Source organism: Erinaceus europaeus, chromosome 17, assembly GCF_950295315.1.
Source record: "Erinaceus europaeus chromosome 17, mEriEur2.1, whole genome shotgun sequence".
Classification (NCBI taxonomy): domain Eukaryota; kingdom Metazoa; phylum Chordata; class Mammalia; order Eulipotyphla; family Erinaceidae; genus Erinaceus; species Erinaceus europaeus.
The window spans coordinates 52,689,278-52,699,571 of record NC_080178.1 but is presented as its reverse complement, the minus strand read 5'-3'; the positions used below and the strand labels follow the sequence as shown (position 1 = coordinate 52,699,571).

Sequence of the window (10,294 nt, the reverse complement as noted above, 5' to 3'; positions counted from 1 at the left end):
CAGTGGAATAGCATAATGCCAGAGATGATGATCGTAGTGTGGAAGCACTCGCACCCCATGAGGAGCTGGCCAGTCTTGCAATGATGTTATTCCTCGCGCCCACAGCAATAATAACAACAATAAACAACAATGGAAATAACAGGGAAAAATAAATAAATATATATATTTTAAAAAACTTGGACATCAGCTGTGTAAAGAACAAAAATGAGATTATACTGTAACTTTAAATATTTATATCTCATGTAAATTTAAAGGTATGAGCTCAAACTTTCATGAGCAGAAAAAATATACCTGTAGGTCTTAAAAATATTTTAGGACAGGCAAACATAACTTACTTTCATAGTATGCTCACGTGGCCATGAACTTGGCCCCAGTTTGAGCCTGACCCTCCTAGTACTGAAGGAAGCTATCCCGAATGAGGAGAAATACTTCTGAGGTAGTACTCAGGGGTGCACTGAGAGGGTAAGGGGGACAAGCAGGGAAGGAGAGAGGGAGGGAGTACTACTGCACTACAACTGAACCAGAAACCTACCTTTATGCACTGCATTGTTATGGGATTAATAATGCTAACTATGCCTCTAGATCCAGCCACAGCCAGCAGAAGATGGCTGGTATTGCAATCATATGTCCACCCACAAGTGTAAACATTTTCATCAACCTAGTGTCAGTTAAGAAGTCACTGTTTTCAAAAAATAAAAGGGTTACAATTCAACACATGGGGGTTCTCAAGAACTGATAAAAGTTTCTGACACAGAAGTTCTCATTTCTCTTTATACCATTAGATTTAACAAGCCTTTTCATCAAAAAACTACACGGGGGTGAGGAGACGTGATGGCACACAGGGTTAAGTGTACATAGTGCAAAGTGCACCGGCTCAAGAATCCCGATTCAAGCCCCAGGCTCCCACCTGCAGGGAGGGTTGCTTCACAAGCAGCAAAGCAGGTCTGCAGGTGTCTTCCTCTCCCCCTCTCAATTTTTCTGTCCTATCCAAAACAACAACAATAACAACAGCAACAACAATGGAACAAAGATGGCCACCAAGAGCAATGGATTTGGATTTGTAATGCAGGAATTAAGTCCCAGCAATGACCTTGGAGGCAAAAAGAAAAAAAAAGTATAGCATGTGATCATACAAAAGCAATGCCTTCCACTCAATATTTATTATTTGGCTCTTTGCTTCACTACTCAGCTCTGCAGTGACAGCCAGACACTGCTTGTGTACCTATGAAATTTATTTACCCAAACAGTAGCCAGGGCCAGGGAGGTAGCCCTGCAAGAGGCACACCAAGCTTGTGTGACTGAAACCCCTGAGGTTCAGCTTCATATGCCAAGACCACCATATGCCAGAACTAGGCAGTGCTCTGATCTCTTCACAACTTTCACAAGGATCAATAACTATTGAACAAATCAAGTGTCCATCACCCAAGGCTACAGCATACTGGCCCTTACTATATTCTCAATAGTTTAAAATACTTGTAAAAAACTTTATTTATACTTTATTTATCATTATTGAATAGAGACTAAGAGAAGTGGAGAGGGAAGAGGGAGAGAAGAGGAGACACCTGCAGAACAGCTTCACCACTTGTGAACTTTATCCCTTCAGGTGGAAAGCAGGGGCTTGAATATATGTCCTTGCACACTGTAACATGTGGACTCAACCAGGTGCACCACAGCCAAGCCCCTGTAATTATAATTCTAACTAATTATTTACCTTGTGAGTAGTCATAACTTGTTATTAGTCAAAATGTTCTGTGCCAGTTCTGGGACGTGGCATAATGGATAAAGTGGTGGACTCTCAAGCATTAGGCCTTGAGTTTGGTCCCTGACAGCACATGTACCAAAGTGGTAGCTGGTTCTCTCTCTCAAAAAAAAAAAAAAAAGTTTTGTACCATATACTTAAGTTGCCGATATATTGCATACCATAGTCACAGCTGTACTTGCATGGCTGAGAGTTTAGCTTTCTCCTGAACTAAGATGATGAAGAAAAGGTTTTGTAATGTTAGGTAATGGGGAATGTTCACAATATCACTTCTTTTAAAAATATTTTATTTTAATAAGAGAGAAAAATACAGGAGCGCAGGGGGTTAAGCGCATGTGGCACAATGTGCAAGGACCAGCATAAGCATCCCAGTTTGAGCTCCAGGCTCCCCACCTGCAGGGGAGTCACTTCACAGACACTGAAGCAGGTCTGCAGGTGTCTATCTTTCTTTTCCCCTCTCTGTATTCCCCTCCTCTCTCCATTTCTCTCTGTCCTATCCAACAACAACGAAAAGAAGAATAACTACAACAACAACAACAACAAAAAACAAGGGCAACAGGGAACAAATAAATAATTTCTTAAAAAAGAGAGAAAAATACAGACACAGAAAGATTAGAGTACTGCTCAGCTCTGGCTTATGGTCGTGCTCATGACCAAACCTGGGACTTCAGACCCTCAAAAGTGAAAGTCTGGGGGCCGGGCAGTAGTGCAGCGGGTTAAGTGCATGTGGCACAAAGTGCAAGGACCCGGGTAAGGAACCCTGTTCGAGCCCCAGGCTCTCCACCTGCAGGGGAGTTGCTTCAAAGGTGGCAAAGCAGGTCTGCAGGTGTCTACCTTTCTCTGACCCTCTCTGTCTTCCCCTCCTCTCTCCAGTACTCTCTGTCCTACCCAACAATGACAACAACAATAATAGTAACAACAAAGAATGATAAACAACAAGGGCAACAAAAGGGAAAAAATGGCCTCCAGGAGCAGTGGATTCATAGTGCAGGAATTGAGCCCCAGCAATAAACCTGGATGCAAAAAAAAAAAAAAAAGACAACAGAGAAAACAAAAATGAATGTCTTTTGCACCGAATAAGGGCAAGAGACTGGCATACATTAACAATGACTCTTTAGTCATCAGGCCACCCAATCAGTTGGGTCCTAGTCTGGGAGTCCTCATATTCCCAAACAGACATGATGGGCCTAGACCTCAAATAAATCCCTCTCTCCATTGTTACCGGTTATCTTTATCAGGAACAACACAATAGACCCCTTTTCAGGCCCCCATAAGACCTTGCCTTCAACATGGAACAACAATGGTAGAGAATGTTCCCAGTTCATCTTTCTGGTTCTTTTTCCCAGCCATGACAACATCTCCCAAGACAATAACTTGGGCGTACCTGCATATCAGATGTCAGGCTCAGGAAAAAAAAAAAAAAAACGCATGAGTACACTCATGGACACTTTCGAATATAACTAAAATAGACCTACTAACTATATACAAAATGGAAACACCCCAACTCTTCATCTGCACTATTTCAGCCTTTGGGTTCATGACTAGTCAACAATTTGTTTGGCTTTATATGTTAGCTCTTCTTTCAGCCACCAGGTTCCAGATGCTACCACTATGCCAACCGGACTTCCTGGACAGACGACCCCACCAATACACACTGGAGCCCTGCTTCCCCAGAACCCCATCCCACTAGGGAAAGAGAAAGAACAATTGGGAGTATGGATTGACCTATCAATGCCCATGTTCGGTAGGGAAGCAATTACAGAAGCCAGACCTTCAACCTTCTGTACCACATAATGACCTTGGGTCCATACTCCCAGAGGGATAAAGAATAGGAAAGCTTTCAAGGGAGGGGATGGCATATGGAGTTCTGGTGGTGAAAACTGTGCAAAGTTGTATCCCTCTTAGTATGTTTTTTGTCAGTGTTTTCTTTGTATAAATATAAGTTAAAAAATAAAAATAAATAATAAAGTCTTTTGCAGATCCACTATGCTGTCCCCCCAGCTGTGAATATGATTTTCCATGTCTAATATTCCTAGTAATTCATCTATACATCTAACCACCCAGTAAAAGTAGCATATCATAATTTTGATTATTAGGAAAACTGCAATGACATCATAGGTACTTGTTATAATTATAATATTACACAACATGTGCTATGCTGTATAGTTATAAGCACTTATGTATAAATCATATTAGCAGTCCTGGGAAACAATCCTTTTTTAAAATTTATTTTTTATGTAAGAAAAGTTAAATTAACAAAACCATAGGGTAGGAGGGGTACAACTCCACACAATTCCCACCACCCAATCTTCATAGCCCATCCCCTCCCCTAATAGCTTTCCCATTCTCTATCCCTCTGGGAGAATGGACCCAGGGTCATTGTGGGTTGCAGAAGGTGGAAGGTCTGGCTTCTGTAATTGCTTCCCCGCTGAGCATGGACATTCACTGGTCGGTGCATACTCCCAATCTGCCTCTCTCTTTCCCGAGTAGGGTGGGTCTCTGGGGAAGCTGAGCTCCAGGACACATTGGTGGGGTCTTCAGTCCAGGGAAGCCTGGCCGGCATCCTGATGGCATCTGGAACCTGGTGGCTGAAGAGAGTTAACATACAAAGTCAAACAAATTGTTGAGCAATCATGGACCCAAAGGTGGGAATAGTGGAGAGGAAGTGTTGGGGGGGGGTAGTCACTGCAAACTCCAGTGTACTTCTGCTTTCAGGTATATATTTCCACTTGTTTATGGATACGTGTCAACATATGCTCTCTCTCACAGAACCTTGTGTATATCTAGGTTTGGGGACTTTGTCAGAAAGAGATCCACCTGGGATGGAATTAGAGAAAGCTATGAAAGGAAAGTTCTCACCTGAGTAATGAAGATGAAGGGTTGTCATTCCACACGTGAAGTCTCTGACACAGTCTGAGCTGAAGCATGTTGAGGTGGCAATTGTTGCCTTGATTAGGTTGCGATTGGCTGATGCAATACTATTTGATATGGATTGGGAGAGGCATGCGGGAAAGTGGGCCCTATCCTAAGGTTCCAGGACTGGGAGAAATATAGGCTGTATAGTGGAGATGTGAGGTTTCTGTTGTCTTAGGGTTCAAAAGACAATGGATAATTAAGGTTACCATCACATTATTTTGTAATTGGATTAACTTTGAAAAGTCCTTTTGTTAGGGTTTGCTGTATAGTATCCAGTATCTTGTAAATAGCTGTGCAACTGGTTGCCTCTGAACCACTTGGTCGAGGCTTTTGAGAGAGTCTGCATATCAAATACACAGCCTGTCTTAAAAAGACTCAGTCTGTGTTTTTAAAACTTTGAGACATACAATTATTTTCCCCTCTCATTAATTAACTAGTGATTTATGTGACTACACTTTACTAGGAGTGTACATAGACACCATTCCCACCACCAAAAGACTGTGTCCCATCCCACCCACCCACCACCACCCAACACTGGCCCAGGAAGCTGCATGTCTACCCCTCACCACAGGGTTTTTACTTTGGTGCCCTACTTTCAATTTAGTCAGATCCTGCTTTTATTTTCCCTTTCAGCTCTTCACAGAATGGGAGAAGATCTTCACATGCCATATATCAGACAAGAAACTAATCACCAAAATATATAAAGAGCTCAGCAAACTTAGCACCAAAAAAGCAAATGACCCCATCCAAAAATGGGCAGAGCATATGAACAAAACATTCACCTCAGAGGAGATCCAAAAGGTTAACAAACATATGAAAAACTGCTCTAGGTCACTGATTGTCAGAGAAATGCAAATTAAGACAACACTGAGATACCACCTCATGCCTGTAAGAATGGCATACATCAAAAAGGACAGCAGCAACAAATGCTGGAGAGGTTGTGGGGACAGAAGAACCCTTTTACATTGCTGGTGGTAATGTAAATTGGTCCAACCTCTGTGGAGAGTAGTCTGGAAAACACTCAAAAGGCTAGACATGGACCTATCATTTGATCCAGTAATTCCTCTCCTGGGGTTATACCCCAAAGACTCCATAACACCCAACCAAAAAAAGGTGTGTATTCCTATGTTCATAGCAGCACAATTCGTAATAGCTAAAACCTGGAAGCAACCCAGGTGCCCAACAACAGATGAGTGGCTGAGAAAGCTGTGTTATATATATATACACAATGGAATACTATGCAACTATCAAGAACAATGAACCCACCTTCTCTGACCCATCTTGGACAGAGTGAGAAGGAATTATGTTAAGTGAGCTAAGTCAGAAAGATAAAGATGAGTATGGGATGATCCCATTCATCAACAGAAGTTGAGTAAGAAGATCTGAAAGGAAAACTAAAAGCAGGACCTGACCAAATTGTAAGTAGGGCACCAAAGTAAAAACCCTGTGCTGAGGGGTAGACATGCAGCTTCCTGGGACAGTGGGGAGTGGCAGTGGGTGGGAGGGATGGGGCACAGTCTTTTTGGTGGTGGGAATGGTGTTTAGGTACACTCCTAGTAAAATGTAGTCATATAAATCACTAGTTAATAGGAGAGGGGGAAATTAATTGTATGTCTTGAAGTTTTTTAAAACACAGACTGAATCTTTTTAATATATAGGCTGTGTATTAGATATGCAGACTCTCTCAAAAGCCTAGACCAAGTAGATCAGAAGCAACCAATAGCACAGCTGTGTACAAGATACTGGGTACTGTACAGCAAACCCTTACAAAAGGACTTTTCAAAGTTAACCCAATTACCAAATAATGTGATGATAACATTAACTATCCATTGTCTTTTTGAACCCTAAGACAGCAGGAACCTCACATCTCCACTATGAGCATCTACTTCCCCCAGGCCTGGAACCCTTCGATAGGGCCCACTTTCCCATATGCCTCTCCCAATCCATATCAAATAATATTGCATCTGCCGATCACAATCTAATCAACGCAACGATTGCCACCCAACATGCTTCACTTCAGACTGTGTCGTACTTTTTATTTTTTACTTCAATGTCACCAAGGTGCTCAGTGTCTGCACAAATCCATGAGACCATTCTAGACAACCATTTTTTCAGTGTGGATCAGCAACAGCAGAGAATGTTCCATCCTCTGAAGGGAGACTAGACATCATACTCCATGCTCCACATGAGGAAGATGGTTCCTGAAACTGGGGTAGCTTGGAACGTTCCTACTCATGACACAGAATGTGAGCTTAGATCTACAGGGACGCTGAGATCACATAGGATCCTAATCCGAATATGGGACCCACATCAGATCAAATCGATGGGGTTTACAGTCAATAATATTTATAAAGTTTCTCATATTTGGGAGTACTTTCATCCCTCATCCAGCTTTCTGGTCCTTTTTATAGCCATGACAACATCTCCCCAGAAAATAACATGGGCCCACCTGCATGTCAGATGTCAGGCTCAGAAAAACAAAAAACAAATAAATAAATAAATAAAAATAAAAAAAACAGGAGTATAGTCATAGACCCTTTGAAATATAACTAAAATAGGGCTACTATCTACAAAACTAAGACCCTCAAATCTTCATCTGTACTATTCCAGCCTTTAGGTTCATGATTAGTTAACAATTTATTTGGCTTTATATGTTAGCTCTTCTTTCAGCCACCAGGTTCCAGATGCTACCACCATGCCAACCGGACTTCCCTGGACAGACGACCCCACCAATACAAACTGGAGCCCTCCTTTCCCCAGAACCCCACCCCACTAGGGAAAGAGAAAGACCAGTTGGGGGTATGGATTGACCTGTCAATGCCCATGTTCAGTGGGGAAGCAATTAAAGAAGCCAGACCTTCAACCTTCTGCACCAAATAATGACGCTGGGTCATTATGGGATAAAGAATAGGAAAGCTATCAGGGGAACGGATGGGACACAGAGTTCTGTTGGTGGAAACTGTGTGCATCTGTACTCCTCTTATCCCATGGTTTCTGTCAATGTTTCCTTTTTATAATTAAAAATTTAAAAAGAATCAAAGGAGAAAGGGGGAGAAGAAGGGAGAAAAACACCTGCAGTTCCATCAGTGATCCAAAATTTACAAAACTGTCAGAATTTTTTTTTTTTGCCATCAGTGTTATCACTAGAACTCCATGCCTGCAGGATGAATGCACTATTGACAGTGGCCACTTCTCCCTTCTATTTATTTGATAGGGGGTGAGATACAGAGATAGAGAGAAAGACTAAGACACCTGTAGCACTGCTCCACCACTAGTGAAGCTTCCCCCTTGAAGTAGAGAATTCGGTTCTTGTACCTGGGTTCTCTTGCATGGTCACACATATGCTCTAACAGATACACAACCACCTGGCCTCTAACACCATCAGCTTTAGAGTTAAAAGCATAGCTTAGAATGAGCAATATACCTCTATACATATCCTTCCAATGCTCTTTGAGAACATATGTTCCAAATTTCCATTTACACACTGAGTCCCCTCAACTTTGGGACATGGCCATGAGACATAGAGGAATACCAACAAACATCCCTGATCACAGATCCAAGGTTTTATCATAAAATATTCTTCTCTTTACCCTTCAGATATGTACTATTCAATTTTACAGTTTGACAGAAAATTATTTAAGAGATTGTCTGCCTCCCAGAGGGAAAGATGAACAGAGGACTCTGAATTCCAATTCCACCAGGACCCACTGGGCAAGGGAAAATAAAACCATTCAGAAGTAGTAGGTGTGCCTTGGAAAGGAAGAGTAGGCAGGAGCATAAAGGGGGGGGGGCACAAATATATATAAATATAGAGAATTATAGAAAGAACAGTCAACCTCTATCTGTGTTTTTGGAGAAATATCGCAGTTTCTAGTAGAGGGAATAGGGATACAGAGTTATGCTGATGGGAAAGGTGTACCCCAGTTACCTTCTAATTTTGTAAACCAATATTAAATCACTAATGAAAACTTTCTGGTAAGTTTATAGATAAAAAAAGAAAGATCATCTGAGTTTTCACAAGTGTTTTGCTTATATGATCATCTTCATTATCAGTCTGGAATGCTCGTTGCTCTTTGTATTCAATTTCTGATCTAACCAACAACTGAAATGCTTCCATCTGTTGTTAATTGTTGCTACTGAACAAAAATGAAAATTTATACATTTCTGATTCTGCTCATTAAAAGCGAAAAGCAAATCTATAAAGATGGCATTGTCTTTCATATTATTTTAATGCTAATGGAGTAGCTTTTTCATATACTATATAGGGGGGCACCAATGAAATGAAATATCTCACTTGGAAAGTGTGTTGCTTTGCCATGTGCAGAACCCAGCTTGGAGCCCAGTCCCCATAGCACTAAATGAAGATGTGGTGCTGTGGTCTCTTTCACTCTGCCTCTCTTTTAGAGATATAAAGGTAGAGATAGGGTTGAAGATGAGTCTAGGTCATGAAAAGCCTTGTGGAGTGCACAAGCTACAATGCACATGGACCAGGGTATAAGCCACTGGCCTAACCTGCATGGGAAACACTTCACAAGTGGTTAAACAGTGCTGCAGGTGTCTCTCTGACTCTTTCCCTATCTATTGTCCTAATCCCCTCTCAAGTTCTCTGTCTCTAATCATTTTTTTTTGCCTCCAGGGTTATCTCTGGGGCTCTGTACCTGCACTAGGAATCCACTGCTCCTAGAAGCCATTCTTTTCCCATTTTGTTGCCCTTTTTCTTGTTGTTATTGTTGCCATTGCTGTTGTTGTTTTGGATAGGTCAGAGAGAAATCAAAAGAGCAGAGTGACAGATGCAATGTCAGGCCTGCTGTATGGCACAGCGCCAGCAGGCTAGGGCTAACCACAAAGCAGGGAGTCCTAAGACTAAATTGAAACTTTTTTGCTTACATTGATAATTTAAACACTTATTGGCAATATTGAAAATACACAAGTATTACCTGAGGACAATGATGGAGGCAAAGTCAGGCCTGCTGTATGACACAGCCCCAGCAGACTAGAGTTAACCACAAAGCGTGGAGTCCTAAGACTAAACTGAAGCTATTTTTTCTTACATTGATAATTTAAAGAAATCTGACTCAGAGTGGACTCTGTATGTGTGTATCTCTGCTCTACTTCCCTTTCTCCTCTTGCTACCCCTAGAATATACAGTGAATAGTGGATTTGCATAATTATCTATTATTGCTATTCCTTCTTTCCTTTCTCTGTCTTCTACACTTGGACTTGTTTGCCATTTTTTCACAGACTGGAGACATTGTTTGGCTAACTGGTAGTGAACAAATTATTTCAATCCTTGCTTCAGTTGCTATTATAATTCCTGAGGTTGGTGATTGCATTTGTCATGTATTTAGTACAGTGTTGCTTGTACTCGAAACAAAACAATTGAGGAACAACAGAACATAAAAATAAGAAACACATAAATCAAAAAAATGAGTATATCAAAAACAAATAAAACTGATACTCCAAAGAATGAAGACAAGAGCCCAGAAGAAACTACAAATCACCAAGAAGTAACCATAGATAAGAAAAGTATGTAAGCAATAACAAACTTATTAATCACAGAAATGAAAACAACATTAGAGGAAAGGAATGGCAGTATTAGGGAAACAACAGTTGAGACTC

At 41.2% G+C, this 10,294-nt stretch overlaps 1 pseudogene; it reads right to left on the bottom strand.

The window, feature by feature from the left end:
* Positions 1-348: 348 nt before the first annotated feature.
* Positions 349-10,294, bottom strand: part of LOC132533791 (polycomb protein EED-like) — a 213,781-nt pseudogene continuing 203,835 nt past the window's right edge.